This window comes from Phalangium opilio, unplaced genomic scaffold (assembly GCF_054372755.1).
Source record: "Phalangium opilio isolate 3A_F unplaced genomic scaffold, DU_Popi_V2 ptg000329l_1, whole genome shotgun sequence".
Lineage (NCBI taxonomy): Eukaryota > Metazoa > Arthropoda > Arachnida > Opiliones > Phalangiidae > Phalangium > Phalangium opilio.
The window spans coordinates 7,642,557-7,660,634 of record NW_028324226.1 but is presented as its reverse complement, the minus strand read 5'-3'; the positions used below and the strand labels follow the sequence as shown (position 1 = coordinate 7,660,634).

The window sequence follows — 18,078 nt, the reverse complement described above, 5'->3', positions numbered from 1 at the left end:
TTTAAAAACCTTTCCAATTCCGCGAATAGTAGTTTCCTTTGAGAAACTAGGAATAAGTGGTTGTCGGGATTGAAAGCGATCCAAAATAGGTTCTCGCCGACGAAAATAGGAATCTTGGAATCCAGTTGGAAGCAACCGCGCGGCGCTGAAAAATTCGCCTCCAGAAGAAACGAAGCGAAAAGTCCAAAAGTATTTTCTTGCCGACAACGTTTTGAAAAGAAGTAGAGAAAAACTAAGTTGGAAAGTGTTGTCCGTTTCAAACTAAAAGTGCCACGTCTAGAAAAGCCTGAAACTAAGAAGCCTATACTTAGTCGCAATCTTGAAAGCTCTAGTTTATTCGTCAAAAATAAAACTTTGACAAGTATTTGCAAGGCATTTATGAGAATGTAAACGCGAATAGGAGAAAGGTAACAAGGGAAAGTGAAAAATTTACAATTTTTTTTTTTTTTTGGAAAAAGTAATACTCTTCGTTGGCTTTTTAATTCATTCAATACCTACTCTTCTGTAAAAGATGATTGAATTTATGCGATGAAGAGCAAATGTTACCAAAAGCGGATTATGCTTCACACATAAAGTACGTAAGTCCCACTTTTCCATAGCTTTGATCATGGATTTCATGATATTCCCGAAGTAAAAACTAAGCAGACGAACAAAAAAGCTTTTAACCAATCATGAGCCCCCTAACCATAGATAACCTCTTTAATGCCAGACCAATAGGCGACGGCTATTACTATTTTCTTGCATGGGACCTCGACTCGATCTCGCCCTCGACATAACCGGGAGGCCCGGAAGGCGAATTTGCGGTACCGTTCCGTAGTCGTTATAAAATATTCAACGTTTTAAAGCTCAAGTTTCGAAATGTTTTGAGACATTTACTTCTAAAGTCTTCAACTAAATATGATAAGATTTTCTTTAAATTTCAACAGAAAAATAGCTCTGCGAATAAAATTAGACACGAAAACTACACTAAGCCTTGGCTAGATATCAGCGGCTGAGGCCGAGCGGCGCATCTCGAGCTGCCGGCGGCCGGGCTTGCCGTAACGGCGAGAACAGAAAAATACCTCATTAAAAAACAGATGCACGGCGTCTTAAATAGGCCAAGCAAAAGCTACCCAGATTGATAGGATCTTCGTGCCTTACTCCCAAATAATCTTTCGTATTGTGAATAGTTTTAACTAAAGAATATTTCAGACACTCTACTCAATATTTATACTAATTCCCTAATTTCAACAGAAAAATAGCTCTGCGAACAATAATAGACTCTAAAACTACACTAGGCCTTGTCTAGGTAACAGCGGTATCCCGATTCCCGAACCGCCGGCGGCCGAGCTCGCCGTAACCGCGAGAACAGAAAACATTCCTCGTAAAAAACAGATGCCTGGCGTCTTAAATAGTCCAAGCAAAAGCTACCCAGATTGATAACATTTTAACGCCTTACTCCCAAATAATCTTTGGTATTGTGAACAGTTTTATCTAAAGAATATTTTAGATACCCTACTCAGTCTTTATAGTAGTTCTCGAATTTAGGTACGTGGTAAATCGGTTCTTTAGGCAGAAGGATCCGATGGATCCGAAGGAGCCGCGTTACTGAACTATTTCCCTCCGCGTAAGGGGAGGTTCTTTCCTAGGAGCATAGAGAATATCGTGTAACTCCCCAAGGCACATGTTACGTACTTCATGTGTAAAGCCTAATCGGCTTCTGATGTTACGAATACTCTTAAACACAATTGTCACATATATCATTCATAAGTTCATGAGATATGTTCCATAAGTTTTGTCACTGGTTACTGAGAGCTTGTCATGAATTGACGTAGGTGAAACGTCATAGATTCTCGTCAAGCAATGCCTCGTGAGACGCTGTCAAAGGCTTAATAGGAAGATGGACTGCAAAACCCCCTGTAGTCGATTCTCGCTTGTCGTTCTCGAACTAGCTCTCGGTAACACTCTAGCATTACGAAGTATTGAATGTGTCATACATATCTTATAAACTTATAAAGACATTTACTTGAAAGGAAGCACCAAACCCTTTCCCATTAAAAATATAGTTTCAATTTCGGAATTTAATTTTATGAATATGCCGGTGCAATATAACATTTCTTAGCTGCACTTCAGAGTATTTTGTATACCTGAAGCTAGCTCAACACTTCAAACGTAACGGTTACTGAGGGTGAGATGTTACACAGAACTACATTTGGATTGCTGGTGGGGGAAGCATAGTGTTGCGGAACATTTAGAAAAGGAAGTATAGGGTACTTTGACAGAGAATAAGTGCGTTTTCTGCCAGGTATCAAGTCTGTCCACTTGAGAAAGGTTAATAATGTAAGAGCCTCAATTGTATACTATCTTTCACTTTTTCATCTTTCAAGTCATTCAACTTTTCGACACAAACTAGCTTCCGGAACTGAACAAACAACCCTTCTCTCAAAATATACGGTTTCTTCCAATCCAACGTTGTCGGTTGGCACCGCGAATTCGAGAACTTTTGGGATATTTTTACCTTTTCAAGCAGTAGCGTCGCTAGGGTTTGAAATTTGGGGGGGGGGGCTAAACCTGGGCAAGCTAGTCATTATAAGAACATAATATAAAAAATTGCATAATGGGTTCATTGGAAAATGTGAAGACCTTTAAAACTATCCGTAAATGTCAACGTGAAATTATTCGTATTTTAAAGATATACAACCTTTTATTGATAAAAACTACGGAACCTATTATGAAGGATTTTATTCCACACTAATGGGACTCCCTTCGAAAGAACCTGAAACATTTTACTTGTCTCCATCTGTTCTTTTCTTCAAAATTGTACTGTTTGATATTGAAATTCATCTCTGCAGAGATGAAACTTAACGAATCTATCATTATAATTTTTTATATATTGCTACAGAATTTTAGGTTGCTAACAGCAATTTTTTTGGTAGGGTTTACGGATTATTTTTGGGGGGGGGGGGCTATAGCCCCCCAAAAAAGGCCTAGCGACGCCACTGTTTTCAAGTGAAATAAGTTCACGGAAATGGCTATTCTAGGAGAGCGATAGCTCTCTTAGATAAGACTTCATACTGCTCTTATTGTATAAGGAGGGTTTTTTGTTTGGATGTAACTTTTTTTGTATCGTTTCAACTGTTTTGAAAATATTCCACAGAACTACAATTCGGGCCCTCAATATGTGGTTAAAATTTGAAAAAGATCCACCCATTAGTTAATTTTATAAAAAATAAAGTTGCTAAGGGTGGTTTTCATTTCAATAAAATTAGTCTGTGTTTTTGGTGAAACCGTTCAAATTTTCCCATAGAAATAACATGGGAGTTTTTCTCCATTTTACCCATTTTGTCGCAACCGTTTTGAAATGAAATATTCGTTTGTTACGTTTGGGAACGGTTTTATATCAAAATATAAACCTTTTTCTAGGACCATTTTTAAGGTTTTTGAGAAAAATTAAGTTTAAGTGCTAAATTTCATGTTTTTTAATCATGCTTTGACTTACGTTGTTGCACCCTATATGTCATACTGTTGGACTTACGGCGTTTTACCGTGGATAAAGCCGAGGAGAAAGCCACTCTTGCACATAAGCTGTTTTACCGCGGACTTTTATCTGATTTTACTCACTTTCGTTGCAAAAACTAAATGATTTTAGGTAATTAAGCTAGACTAACGATTACAGGTAATTAAGCTAGATTAACGATTACAGGTAATTAAGCTAGATTAATGATTACAGGTAATTAAGCTAGATTAACGATTACAGGTAATTAAGCTAGATTAACGATTACAGGTAATTAAGCTAGATTAACGATTACAGGTAATTAAGCTAGATTAACGATTACAGGTAATTAAGCTAGATTAACGATTACAGGTAATTAAGCTAGATTAACGATTACAGGTAATTAAGCTAGATTAACGATTACAGGTAATTAAGCTAGATTAACGATTACAGGTAATTAAGCTAGATTAACGATTACAGGTAATTAAGCTAGATTAACACTTACAGGTAATTATGCTAGATTAACGCTTACAGGTAATTAAGCTAGATTACCGGTGGCGGGTAATTAAGCTAGATTACCGATCGCGGGTAATTAAGCTAGCTTTACCGATGGCGGGTAATTAAGCTAGCTTTACCGATGGCGGGTAATTAAGCTAGCTTTACCGATGGCGGGTAATTAAGCTAGCTTTACCGATGGCGGGTAATTAAGCTAGCTTTACCGATGGCGGGTAATTAAGCTAGCTTTACCGATGGCGGGTAATTAAGCTAGCTTTACCGATGGCGGGTAATTAAGCTAGCTTTACCGATGGCGGGTAATTAAGCTAGCTTTACCGATGGCGGGTAATTAAGCTAGCTTTACCGATGGCGGGTAATTAAGCTAGCTTTACCGATGGCGGGTAATTAAGCTAGCTTTACCGATGGCGGGTAATTAAGCTAGCTTTACCGATGGCGGGTAATTAAGCTAGCTTTACCGATGGCGGGTAATTAAGCTAGCTTTACCGATGGCGGGTAATTAAGCTAGATTACCGGTGGCGGGTAATTAAGCTAGATTACCGATGGCGGGTAATTAAGCTAGACTACCGTTGGCGGGTAATTAAGCTAGATTACCGATGGCGGGTAATTAAGCTAGATTACCGGTGGCGAGTAATTAAGCTAGATTACCGGTGGCGGGGAATTAACCTAGATTACCGGTGGCGGGTAATTAAGCTAGATTACCGGTGGCGGGAAATTAAGCTAGATTACCGGTGGCGGGTAATTAAGCTAGATTACCGGTGGCGGGTAATTAAGCTAGATTACCGTTGGCGGGTAATTAAGCTAGATTACCGGTGGCGGGTAATTAAGCTAGATTACCGGTGGCGGGTAATTAAGCTAGATTACCGGTGGCGGGTAATTAAGCTAGATTACCGTTGGCGGGTAATTAAGCTAGATTACCGGTGGCGGGTAATTAAGCTAGATTACCGGTGGCGGGTAATTAAGCTAGATTACCGGTGGCGGGTAATTAAGCTAGATTACCGGTGGCGGGTAACTAAGCTAGATTACCGGTGGCGGGTAATTAAGCTAGATTACCGGTGGCGGGTAATTAAGCTAGATTACCGATGGCGGGTAATTAAGCTAGATTACCGGTGGCGGGTAATTAAGCTAGATTACCGGTGGCGGGTAATTAAGCTAGATTACCGATGGCGGGTAATTAAGCTAGATTACCGGTGGCGGGTAATTAAGCTAGATTACCGTTGGCGGGTAATTAAGCTAGATTACCGTTGGCGGGTAATTAAGCTAGATTACCGTTGGCGGGTAATTAAGCTAGATTACCGTTGGCGGGTAATTAAGCTAGATTACCGTTGGCGGGTAATTAAGCTAGATTACCGTTGGCGGGTAATTAAGCTAGATTACCGTTGGCGGGTAATTAAGCTAGATTACCGTTGGCGGGTAATTAAGCTAGATTACCGTTGGCGGGTAATTAAGCTAGATTACCGATGGCGGGTAATTAAGCTAGATTACCGATGGCGGGTAATTAAGCTAGATTACCGATGGCGGGTATTTAAGCTAGATTAACGATTACAGGTAATTAAGCTAGATTAACGATTACAGGTAATTAAGCTAGATTAACGATTACAGGTAATTAAGCTAGATTAACGATTACAGGTAATTAAGCTAGATTAACGATTACAGGTAATTAAGCTAGATTAACGCTTACAGGTAATTAAGCTAGATTAACGCTTACAGGTAATTAAGCTAGATTAACGCTTACAGGTAATTAAGCTAGATTAACGCTTACAGGTAATTAAGCTAGATTAACGCTTACAGGTAATTATGTTGGATTAACGCTTACAGGTAATTATGCTAGATTAACGCTTAGAGGTAATTAAGCTAGATTACCGGTGGCGGGTAATTAAGCTAGATTACCGGTGGCGGGTAATTAAGCTAGATTACCGGTGGCGGGTAATTAAGCTAGATTACCGGTGGCGGGTAATTAAGCTAGATTACCGGTGGCGGGTAATTAAGCTAGATTACCGGTGGCGGGTAATTAAGGTAGATTACCGGTGGCGGGTAATTAAGGTAGATTACCGGTGGCGGGTAATTAAGGTAGATTACAGGTGGCGGGTAATTAAGCTAGATTACCGGTGGCGGGTAATTAAGCTAGATTACCGGTGGCGGGTAATTAAGCTAGACTGCCGATAAGCATATGACTTGTGTTGGTGCACAATTCTTTGACATCTGTTGGTGCTCAGATCTATGGAATGCTCAGGTCTACTTAATCTTTTTGCGGTATAACTACCGCTTGCTCTGTGATTTACATGTGAAAATGACGGGAAAGCAATTTTAGTTTGACTGGACGTTGATTGTCAAGTCAAGCAGTGAGGTTTGAAGTTATGTAATAGATGCTTGGTCAGTTCAAAAGCTTTAACTAATGTAAGTGCAATGCCCTAAAACATTTTCTCTCCTAAGGTTTCTAAACTATTTTAATTAATAAGACGGGAAAAAGTAAGAGATAAGTGTAGAAAATTAAATGCCTGAAATAACAGATATTAAATTTTCACTTTTGAACACATAATTATACAAGTCGGGAAAACCAAAATATTACCTCTCCGTGTCGAGAAGATTATATAAACTTAAGTATCCAATGAAAACGTCGACCTTTTTGCCCTCATCCTTTCCCGCGCTTTGCGCTTCCGCATTTAATCCTTACTCTCAACATTATCTTCCTCCATTTTACATACAAAAATCGAATACTCACAAAAAGGAGCGGCAAAAACCTGCTGGCTCTTTACAACCACTTAATTTGACTTAATATCCAACTTCCAAACACAAATATTTACTGGTAGATAAATTGACAACCTACAAGCAAAGAAAAATTCTCAAGAATGGCTCCCGCAAATTTAAAAGGTCTATTTTCAACTAGGTTTTTTTGAAATTTTTGGTCTAACTGTTATCTACACCTAGATGGTTTTCAGAGAAACAAACAAGGAGCATAAACACAATAATGGAAGCTTCAGTTTTATTTAAAACATGTAAAACAATTATCATCTCTGCAAATAGCTTACACATGTCTTTTTTACCAATGCCTAACCGTTTGGATTTTTCTAAAGCAATCTCAGCACCAAAAAATATTTTTTGATACAAAATAAATGTTTTATATTCTTATTAAGAATAAAACAAGAGGATAAAAAAGATCTGTCCTCTCGTAATTTTTTAAGCTTTTATCAAGAATACTCTATACAACAGTAACAAGGAGTATAAACCCATTAGTGGAAGCAGTATTTTTTTTCCGAAACAATCTCGCTTATGTTTATCCTCTCTAGGCTTCGCTAAATACGTATTTCTCTTACGTAAAATATTAATAGACAGGCAAGGATTCATACCATTAAAGAAGGAGAGCAATATTATCCATATTTTCATTTCATATACAGAGAAAAGAAATTATTATGTTTCTGAGAGGAGCTTCCCATTTTTGTTGTTGTTTTGAAAAATATATCGCAATGCACGGGCCTTAATAGATATAGGAGGCAATGAATGAAATATATCACAATGCACGGGCCTTGATAGATATAGGAGGCAATGAAGGAAATATATCGCATGCACGGGCCTTGGTAGATATAGGAGGCAATGATAATCTCTCTCTTTGCACGAGAGGTTTATCTTTAATATTTAAATAAATATAATTATTTTTAATTATTTTAATCTTCAATAATTAACATTAATAATAGTTAAATCGTTTAAAATAAAGTTATACCTATTATCATCTCAAACTTTGCTAATATTGACGTTTAAAGTGAAGGGTACCCCTCTTGCCCGCTTTTTTCAAATTTGGGGTATATATACGATTCGTTTCCATTATAATAGTAAGGAAAAAGCGCAATTGCGAAAACCTTTGGTGGAGATCCCACCTTAGGGAGGCTAGACGTTTCTCGTAACCCTAGCTGATCGCCGCGTATATCCTAAAACCAAACGATGATAATGGAGTAGAAGCCAATGATATAGATTGGTGTCTATGTGGAATAGACTTTGTGGATGGTGGTGTTAGAAGCCAGTGTAAGTGCAGACTGGTGTCAATGTGGGATTGACAAAGAATAGAAGATGGTGGTGGTGGAAGCCAGAAAAGTACCAGACCGGTGTTCATATGGGATGGACGAAGACCAAACATGGTGGTGTGAGAACTCAAGTATAGATTAGCCAAAGGAGAGAAATACAATTTTCCAAATTTCTGTGAACTGTCAATGCGGTCCGGAAATTAGGAACACGTTTGCTCCGATACGCAAACTGCGAACGCGGTCACGTGGGTGTAACAACGGACAGACAGACACACAGACAGACACACACACACACACACACACACACACACACAGACAGACACGGCCGTTACAGAACCTCTCCTGGACTACGTCACACGGAGAGGTAAAAACATCAATTATTTGAAAAAATTCTTATCTTAGTTTTTTTCACCAAAATTTCATATGCGGAAAAATTTTTAACATTATTTACCCTAGTATTTTGCTCCCAATATTAGCTCTACAAAAAGGCTTCTTCAAGAATTTTTTAAAGGATACTAGCTTGATACTACGTTTTACCAGGGAGGAGAGACTGGCATGGTCTTTAAGAAGGTTCAAATACTTGCATATCTGAAAAAATTGAGACGAAGAGTTTTATTTTTATATTTTTAAATGAGAAATATTGTGAAGCGGAAAGTAAGATAGGCAGTTTTATTGTGATGTTGATATTAGTGTCGAATAGATCTGTAGATTGATCGTGATCTTTAGAGAGCTATACATTACGTCAATTTTTGAAGCTTCGAAAACTTTGAAATTAACGAACACTTCTTGTTTTGATACGGTTTTTACTTTATCAGCTATTAACGTTTTTCTATCCATTTTGTTCTCCTTATAGGGCTCAACCTGATTGGAATATTTGAGAGAAAAAATGGAAAACGCGTATTATTTTTAAAATGATATACAAGTGTCATATTAAAATATTTTTACTAAAGTAATTTTGGTGAAAAAAACTAAGATAAGAATTTTTTCAAATAATTGATGTTTTATAATCATGTGTTCAAAAGTGAAAATTTAATATCTGTTACTTCAGGCATTTAATTTTCAACACTTATCTCTTACTTTTTCCCATCTTTGTCTACAAAGACAGTTTTTTTATTAATAGTGATCTGATTTTATTTCAATTTCAGATAATACTGTATTTCTTGAGTTCAAGTTTTGAAATTGAAATTTCTTTTTCAATCTGTTTGAACTGAACCCAAATTTAGTTAACGTGGTAAGTGGTAAGACGTAGAGTATTTAAATAGGCGTATAATTTAAAGAGATACACCTAGCTAGAATTTTTTCTTTTAGAATCGGAAGAGCGCATAAAAATAAATATACCAATTGGAACAATAGAATGAAGAAGATACGAGAAATTAAGTTTCCGAAACGGTGCGTAATAGACACTTAGACTTTCCGGCAAAGCACAGGGACTACCCCTATGGACGAATCCGATAGGTGATACTAACGTCTTATAGGGGTACTTCCAGTGCTTGGCAGGATAGCCTAACGTGTAGTGTCCATTACGCGCCAGCTGTTGATAGTGTACGCAATGGGTTGGTCCTTCCTTTGCCCTTTCCTTTCTCTACCCGATGCGAGGAACCTTCACAGCTTATTGAAATGCGCCCAAATCCCTAATTAATCGCCCTTAAGTATGGCTGCTGCAACGCGAAGAATCCAAACCATAAAAAGAGGGTGGTTTCACCTGTGAAATCTAGACCTACACTTAACTACTGCTATGAAAATAATAATTTTGAAGGACGCGTTGTAAGACTTTCAATACTAAGAGCAGATTAATATTCAAGGCAGAACTTTGGTTTCCAATGGGATATTTTTAAAGATATTATCGACGAGGGGCTAGTTACTCGCGTAATCAATGCATACGCTGTAACTTTATATCGTCCAAAGAAGGCGCCACAGCGGGGCGACCTTTGAACCCTAGGCCTTCATAAAAAGGTGGGGATGGTAAGAGATGGGGGACAGTAAGTGAGCGCGTTCCTGGTGAATATTCGTCTTTAAAGCAAATGTCGGCTCATGTGGCACCCCTAACATTCCGGCTGATCTTCTACACACAAATTTTACCTTGTAAAAGGCACGAGCCAATCAGAACTCGTCCATGAGGGAGGAGCTAAAACTAGCCTTTGCTAAGCCAGTCAACCCCACCCCTCGATTATGGGAACATCTAGTGTCATTTCTTTGAACTTATAATTATTGGAAAAAGTGATGGTCTTGTAGTTAATTACAATTAAAAAAGTGAAAGCCACATCGAAACTGGGCCATTAAAAGAATTGGAATTAACGTTACGCAACGCATTCTATAGTTTCATAATGTATGTTTAGCCATAGTTATAGCCTCGGTTGAACCGTGTTGATAAGATTTGGCCCCGTTACATCTTTAACTGTACAAGAGGGATTAAGTATAATCCTTTAGAGTCTCATCTTTAGCTTAAATACATATACGTAACTCGCAACCGTAGTAGAGAGAATCTTGAAGTGATTAGCCCTTCGGCTATCGGAGTATTCTATCCGAGTTACTGGAAACATAGTATACTTTGACCACTTACAGACGAATGTGAATATAAATTATTCATGCGTATTTCCATCTCAAAACTTCTATTTTCCGAGTTCTGATACATTACAATCCTTTACCTAAGTTTAAGTAGCTTGAAAGACTTTCGACTTCTAAAGTAAAGGTTTGCTTTGTTTCCATTAATATTGTAAAACTAGATGGAATAGCGCACAATTTAGCGCGTACTCTAGCAAAAATGTATAGCGCACATATGTTTCCTGGAAACACTACCTCGAGAAAAGAGCTTCATAGTTAATTTATGTTTATAAAGTGTAAAACAGTGCCTATGTCACTTAATGGAAGAAACCTCTACTCACTCCGCAGTGAATTAATCAAAGTAATAAAAGAATACCTTCACAGAAGCTCCTTTCATTTGACTCAAGTTTACAGGGTGTTTCTGATAAGTCTGCCATAAAGTAAGGGAATGTTCTTTTGGCAGTTTAGAGCCCAAAATGTAATTTTAATGATTTTTACCCGTCAGGGTCACCGCTTTCAAGATAAGATAGAAGTATTTCTCGGATGACCCCTAAAATTTAATTAAGTAACTGAAAGGCAATGCTAATTTATTATTATATGCAATCAGTTATGTATCTTCCATCAAATATAGCTCTATGTGCATCCCTGAATTTTCCTAGAGTTGTTAGTGCATTGGGAATGGGAATCGGAATTTCCCTTGAATCAATGCGCCGAGTTGCTCCACGCTTATAGTCACGTGATGTTCCCCCACCACTATTGTAGGAAATTGTAACAATACTACTTCAAAATATAGATCTTGACGCATTGTAAATCCCTTTCTCTAAAATATAGTTGTTTTTTTTCTTTGTTAAAATGTACTCATTCTGCAGTATCTAAGCACTCAGTACACCACTGCATGATGGTAAAAACATCCCTTATTGGGGCTAAGCTTATATAGCGTGTATCCGTATATGTATATTTTTTTGTTTAACCGTAAACAAAATATTCAAATTGATACAATTATCCGCTTTTGCAAAAAGTCACGTTTCCCAGTATCGGGGATAGCCTGACTTTATTTGGTTAACCCGTCCCCTATAAAAATGATGATGCTAATGAAACTGTTTGCTGAAATGAATAAAAGGGAATTAGGCTAAATGTGAAATGTCATGAATCAGAATCGTATTTGAAGTAGCGATATTTCTAATATTGCTATTTTCAAAAGGTTTAGCTTCGAGTTTAGGTTCCTTATTAAGTGTTTCTAAAACCATTACAGTCTTAAATATACACTAGAATTTAGTTGCACAATTTTGTGATGTTGCAGAATGCGTCAAAATTTGCTGAGATTAGCGGTAATTTCATAGCACACTATCGGATAGCTGTAGCTTAGAGGCTACATCACTACAACCCATGGCATTGTAATGAAACCCTGTCTTTAGGTGGATAAAAGACTTCCTTTGTTAATAAAGTATAACATTCTAATGCAAGATGATATACTTGCAACTTAGCAGGCAGGAATTTTTGAATAATAAAATTATTAATGGATAATTATTTGAATACGTTTATACCAAAGCGCTTATCCTTGAATAAGGATTTATTTTCTTAATTAGACTTTTTTTTAATACACACAGTTATCATTGCTGGCTAAAGATATTCGTCTCGCTCAAACTATGTAGGGTGTTTCTTATAAGTCTAAGCACTATAAATTAAGGGGGATGTTATTATGGCGATTTTGAGTCGAATAATGTTCTTTTCCACTGTTTTCAAGTTAAGATTAGAGTATTTTACGAATGAACCCTTAAATTTACTTAATTAAATTAGAATTGGCTTTCAGTTTCTTAAGGGGTCATCCCTAAAACATTAAAATCATAGCTCTAAAACAGTGGCCCGGACAGTAAAATGTCATAGAAGTTACATTTTCGACTTAAAATCATCTAAAGAACATCCCCTTATTTTATGGCTGACTTATCAGAAACACCCTGTATAGAGTCCAAAAATAACTAAAAGAAAATGTATATCTTAGCGCTTTTTGTTCAAGCTTATCTTAACGAATTTTAGATGATGTGATTCGAGCCTGAAAACTTCAAGGCTAAATCCGCTTTTAAAATGCAATTTAAACTCTCTTTACCAATAGTTTCACTTAGAAACATTTAGCGAGTAAAACTGAACTTTATAAACTGTTGCAAAACATTTCCCTAACTCCCTTCATTTTCAAATCAGTATCAGTAAAAAAGTCGTGGTTCGTTTAAATAGAAAAAACCACCTAAGAAGGGAAAAAAAATCCGTCAATCACCTTCGGTAGAATCCCCAATTTTGAGCGACGGTAACGAAAACCTCTGACGAATAAGCTTGAAAGAAAAGGAAGATCATGACTGGAAAGAGAGGAGAGGATATAGGAGACTCCACGCGTCATAGGGATATTGACATTCCTAAGCTTAAAAAGAACGTCTCCCCTAATTTCATCAAGTATTCTTCCCTACTCCAGATCCCCAAACACAATCTAATACTAAGGGCAATTCCTTTAAAGGACAAGTCTATCAAAATCCATCTTTGATCAACAAAATGCATTCAATCAATTGTGATTACCTTGAATAAATTAAGGGAAGTCAAAATGAATCTTCAATGAAAGGTTCAGGCAACATAACATTATACCTTAAAAGAACGGAAGAAGGGAAACTATTAACAAAATAAATGATCTCTTACTTAAAAGTAATTACCATTGAAGTTTACTTAAAAACGGTGACTACTACTACCTCGTCATGTTTAGAGGTGTCTGCTACCCAGAACCCGCATGGGATTGGTTCAACCAGTTCCGTAGGGGTAATGGGTTCTAATTAGCAGACGCCACTAAACCAATGGTGGGACAGTAGTCCTCTTTTTAAGACTAATTATAACCTTTTATATTTAGTTAAAGGCCGTTCTAATTGTTTTCGAGTATATCGAAATATTTTTATTTAATATAGAGAATGCATATGCGGTGGATGAAAACTCAGATTTAGTGCGTTCTCACTTATGAACTTTAAAATATCTGCCTGTGCTTTGTAATCAGGTGTATGTTTTCGTTTTTCTGTTTGCTTAAATGCCTGCATTAGAATAAACCTTTGTGGTTTTGGTTTCAACTGCTTTTAAATTCCACCTTTTTTTGCTCAAAGTAACTGCATTGTTATCTTTGAATGTTTTCAAGAGCAGAAGTTTAAATTGTCAGCTAAAATTTCATAATATCACACTAAGTAGGAAAAAACCTTTAGGAACTCGGTGAGCTGCACGATTGTTACGTTAGAACAGGCAGAAAATATAATTATTTACGGTTTACGATGAATCTTTAAAATATGATTTGGAATTTTTTATTTGATAATTTGTAGCTTTCTTCACTTTTCTGACTAATTTTGGAGACTTAGTTTCATTTTAAGTCTATCAGGGACCTTTTTAATATCGCGTTGCACGACTCGATTAATCTTAGACTTGACCTTTAAACAAAAACTATAGGCTGCCTGGAGTTTTCCCAACGTCAAACCAGATGGTGCCGAGTACATAGACAACTTTTTTCCCCTTCTCAACTTTCCCCCTGTAAGATCGGCTTCACTGCGTGGAAACCTAGCAGCGCTCGACTGTTAGAGAAGAGCGCCAGGCTGGCAAGCACACCCGCCCAAAGCCAGGCATTCTTCGCGTTTAGATCGATGTTTTAGTCTTGACAAGCGGGAGATTCCGACGAGACAAACGGACCAGGAATCGAGAGCGTACACTGTGTACCATTCGAGTCTGCCTACCCAATCCAAACGCATGCGCTTAAAATTTCGCGTGGCAAAAGTAGTGGCCTGGGAAAAACCCTTTCACATTTTAAAAACTACCTGTTCCTAACAAGGATAACTTTGCTGAGCCACGAGAAAACGAATAACGCTCGTTAAAAGTTTTTCGGGTGTGTCATTAACTATGAGCGAGTTTTAATGTAAAAATTTCGGAATATCAACGTGGGTAAGTGTGCTTGCGGATTTTCCTGCATATTTAAAAGTGAAATATTGAGCGTACTTTAAATTAGCTATTAGCTGCAATAATAGACGCAATTATGAGTTTATCAAAGATGAGTGCTGATTACCCTGCAGTTGCAAGCAGAACGTCGAAATCTTTGCTCGGATATTATAAAAATTTTAGTCCTATTTGGAGAGATTCGTCTTATTGGTTACTCTTTCGTTTGATTTCGTTTTAACTGTATAATGCAGATATTTGAGTAACAATTGTGGATAGTAAATCTGTGTTGAAGTTAAGATTTCCAATTTCGGATTTCTTAAATTCACCGCTACGAGCTGAAAAATGAGTAAGTTATTTTCAAGTGAGATTAGCTTCTGCCTTCGCGTGGAAATGTACGAGAGATTTTAGTCTTGTCGTCTACTAGAGGAGGCTGCATTTTGAATAAGAAAATTTCGATTCATCCATTACGATAATTAGCATTCGTATTCAGTTTATCATGCATGAATTCACTAGGATAAGTTTCTTCAAGGCCGTCGAGAAGGGGGCAATTCGCTCAGTTTCCCCGGGGCCCGCACCTTCTTGGAGTCCGGGACGCTTAATTGTAGGGCTGTCTTAAGGGGGCCCGCGATTTGGTCCATTTTCAAGGGGCCCACAAACTCTCTCGACGTCCCTGAAAAGTTAAAAATCACATTAAGTTGAGTTTCTTTCAAGGCAAATTGCATTTCATTCTAACGAAGTACCTGTACAATATTTCTAATTCATTCATACCCCCTCCCCTATCTTACCTAATTTTATCAATAGCGGTTGCACACAAACTATAGACCGATATAAATTTCACTTCCAAGTGAAGTTATGAAAATGATCTCTTGGCATTGCAAAGAAATTGAATTTTCATCATATATTGTAATTAACATATAATGTATATGAAAGCCAAGCCATACAATTAATTGAAATTGAGGTGGATAGTAGCGTAGGCGTTAGGGCCAGTGATTTAATTAAAACTTTCAATAAACTAAACGATACGATTATTTTTTTTAAAGGCTCCGATAAGCTTATTTAAGTGATAAAATAGCAACGCGATGAAAGCAGGAGACAATCGGTAGTTAGCAGTAGACGTTCGTTATCAAAACGTTACGAAATTTTTTCGAGCACCATTTTCGGTTTTGCGTTTCCACCAATTCGATTTAAATTAAGAAACGGCAGAACGGTTAAATCTGGAAAAATTGCGAGAAAAATGTTGAAGATATCCGAAGATGTCTTGAATAAATTTATAATTTTTCATCCGTTACTGTTGATTTTATCTGATTGATAAATCTAATACACATACAGGGTGTTTTTGAAAAGTCCATCAATAATGAAGGAGCGTGTTTGTTGGGCCAGACTGAGGTGGAAAGTATCAAAGAACAAGGAGTTTACCACATTTGGTTACGGAGATATGCCCCCCCCCAAACATTGGCCTCTAAAACACGGAAAAATGGAGTACGACTTCAAACAGAGTAACCAGCTTGTTTAGAACTATAAGACAATTTCAATAGCCTTCAATCTAAAAAAGGTTTGTAACTTTACTCAGCAGAAGGGTATGAAATGTGTAGAAGTATGTCAAGCCAATCCCAAGTTTTATTATTAATGGACTTTTCAAAAACACCCTGTATATTTCGGTACTTTGGTCCTTCAAAGTTTTCTTTATCTTTACGGCTTGTATTTAACCAAACCTGATTTAAATTTTTTTTCACTCTAATAATTCAGGTCTATTTTGAATATAGCAAAATCCAAAAACCCGGGTAGGCCTAGTTTTTACTAATTAAAAATAAATTACTTTCGCTTAAATGAGAAGTAGAGGTGCACAGACGTTTTTCTTAGTCCTGACATAGCGCTTTAACTTTAGGTAACATAAAACCCGCTTTTAAAATGAAAATTACTTTTAAATTTTTATTATAATTTTTACAAAAGGTGTTTTAAGTAAAATAAATTAATCCTTCGCTTAGGGATGAACTTAAAAACATCAGGAAATGTGGGTCTAAGATTTGTAACTAATTATGAGGCTTTTCAGTATAATTTACTTCATTGGCTCTTTCTTAACACGTGTCTAGAGTAGAGGAACATGGCGATGCGCTAATCTTAAATTTTTGGCCTATTAATATTTTAGTTTCTCAAAATGTGGATAATTAAATCAAATAATGTACATTTCGCGCATAGTAAAACACTGCCTTTCACTTGGAAGTACAACTTTTAATATGGAGTCTTGTCTCTTTAAGTAAAAACTCGAGGTGCACTGTCTAGCAAATATTCTTTTCTTTTAAAATAATGAAGATTTGAGATAATTATCATTCTCGGAATTGCCAGTATTGCTAGATCGGAGATCTGAGGCACGCGTACTATTGCAAGTACTATTACCATAAAAACCGTGCCATCCTGCGAATAAATACCCCTTACAGTGAAATATTTCCACTTTTTGTATAATTTATATTGAATTCTGAAGTCAATGTCGAACCTCGCCTTCTCTGCATGGCATATACAGAGTGTTCCGAAGTTTTTATTGCGTTATATTTGGACAATTTTGAGTCTAAAATGTTCTATGATATTTTGCTCTAATTGCCATCATTAAAAAGTTAATATTAGAGAGTTTTACGGATGCCCCCTTAAAATTTAGAGGTAAGAAACTAAAACAAACATGCTAATTTAATTAAGGGCTCCGAAAAACACTCTAATCGTAACTTAATCAGGGTTGTCATAATTATTATTTTTGACTAAAAATCGACCCACTGGAGTTCGATCCTACCACCCTTTTTGAAGCACCCTGTATTTACTAAGGCAAAAAACATCAAGGGAAGCAAACATGTCTTTGGAATATATTTTAAAAAACGTGTCCGTAAAAGGATTTTACTAAAGTTATTTTTCAATGTTTCACGTTTTTTTTTTAAATATATTATACATTTCCATAAAGTCCTAAATTTTTATGACATTATTTTCGCATGCGCGAGAAATATAGAAATAAACGAGATTTTTTTCATTTTGCTTTAAATCATATTGCTTTTTTAGAGTAGTTTTGAATCGGTAACTCTGAATGCTGTTTTAAAAAATTATAATAGGCAAAATCGAGACGAAAAATTTTCATAAAAAAAGCAATTATATTTAAAATTATTTTTGCCTTAAATATAAAAAGATTAAAAAATATACATAATCACTTGTAGATAATTTGTCGTCTGCCAACCCGTACCGATGGGTGGTCTCGCACGAAAGCTTTTAATAACTTTAGCTTGGCCGCAATCTAGTTCTCGGGTGGCACAAATTAGAGAGCTTCGTTTAACGAGAAAATGCGAAAGTACCGGCAGGGCTAATTAGTGGAATTTAAAATCAAGCGCGAGTTATAGGAGCCCGAAAGATTAGCTAGTCCATAAAGCGACTGTCAAACTCCCCAAAACTGCGTTAATTTTAGCAAACGACAACGGAGCTACACAGGGGGAGTGATTTTTGCAGCCTCAGATATGAAAGTTTCAGGTCAGTAAAGGAATTTATGGAAATTATAGGATAAGTTGAGTAGATTTGTTCAAATTATCCTGGTATAGTGTATATACTCGTCGTAAATAAGAAAAC

The 18,078-nt window shown here is 36.7% G+C and overlaps 1 protein-coding gene and 1 long non-coding RNA gene across 9 annotated transcripts in view; both read left to right on the top strand.

Moving 5' to 3' along the window:
• Positions 1–18,078, top strand: part of LOC149610624 (potassium voltage-gated channel protein Shaw-like) — a 227,563-nt gene that overhangs the window by 80,517 nt on the left and 128,968 nt on the right. For 2 of the 8 annotated variants that reach the window (XM_089859340.1, XM_089859338.1), the window contains 2 exons: positions 9,147–9,232; positions 9,310–9,390. The exons of 4 other annotated variants lie outside the window; for them this stretch is intronic. The gene's annotated coding sequence lies outside the window, so the exon portion shown is untranslated. Of the gene's footprint in view, positions 1–9,146; positions 9,233–9,309; positions 9,391–14,025; positions 14,491–15,829; positions 16,037–18,078 lie in introns of those variants that run through there. 2 more of the 8 variants (XM_089859342.1, XM_089859343.1) reach the window with 2 other exon arrangements.
• Positions 6,527–7,169, top strand: LOC149610628 (uncharacterized). Its single transcript, XR_016376678.1, has 2 exons — positions 6,527–6,856; positions 6,914–7,169. It is a non-coding gene; the product is annotated as an uncharacterized LOC149610628 (long non-coding RNA).